Source organism: Penaeus monodon, chromosome 21, assembly GCF_015228065.2.
Source record: "Penaeus monodon isolate SGIC_2016 chromosome 21, NSTDA_Pmon_1, whole genome shotgun sequence".
NCBI classification, from domain to species: domain Eukaryota; kingdom Metazoa; phylum Arthropoda; class Malacostraca; order Decapoda; family Penaeidae; genus Penaeus; species Penaeus monodon.
The window spans coordinates 21,577,099-21,577,485 of NC_051406.1; positions in this window are offsets into that span (position 1 = coordinate 21,577,099).

A 387-nucleotide genomic window follows, 5' to 3' on the forward strand; every position below is an offset into this window, starting at 1 on the left:
TTTTTTAAAAAATAAAAATTTGGGTTTTAAAAAAAATAATTTAAATTTTTTATTTTTAAATTTCTTTTCCCCCCAAATTTTTTTTTAAAATAAATAATTTTTTTTTTTAAATTTAAATTTTAAATTTTTCTTTTTTTTTAAATTTGGGGTTTTTGATTTAAATGTTTTTTTTAAAAAATTTTTTTTGTTTTTATAAAAAAATTTAAAATTTTTTTTAAAACCCAAAATTTTTAAAAAAAGGGAAAACAAGATAAAAAAAAAACCCAAAATAAAAAAAAAAAGTTTTTTAAAGGGGAAATGTTTAAATCCCCTTTAATAAAAAAAAGGGGTTTTTTAAAAAGATAGGGAATTTAAAAAAAATTTTAAAAAGGGGGGGGGGGGGTTAAA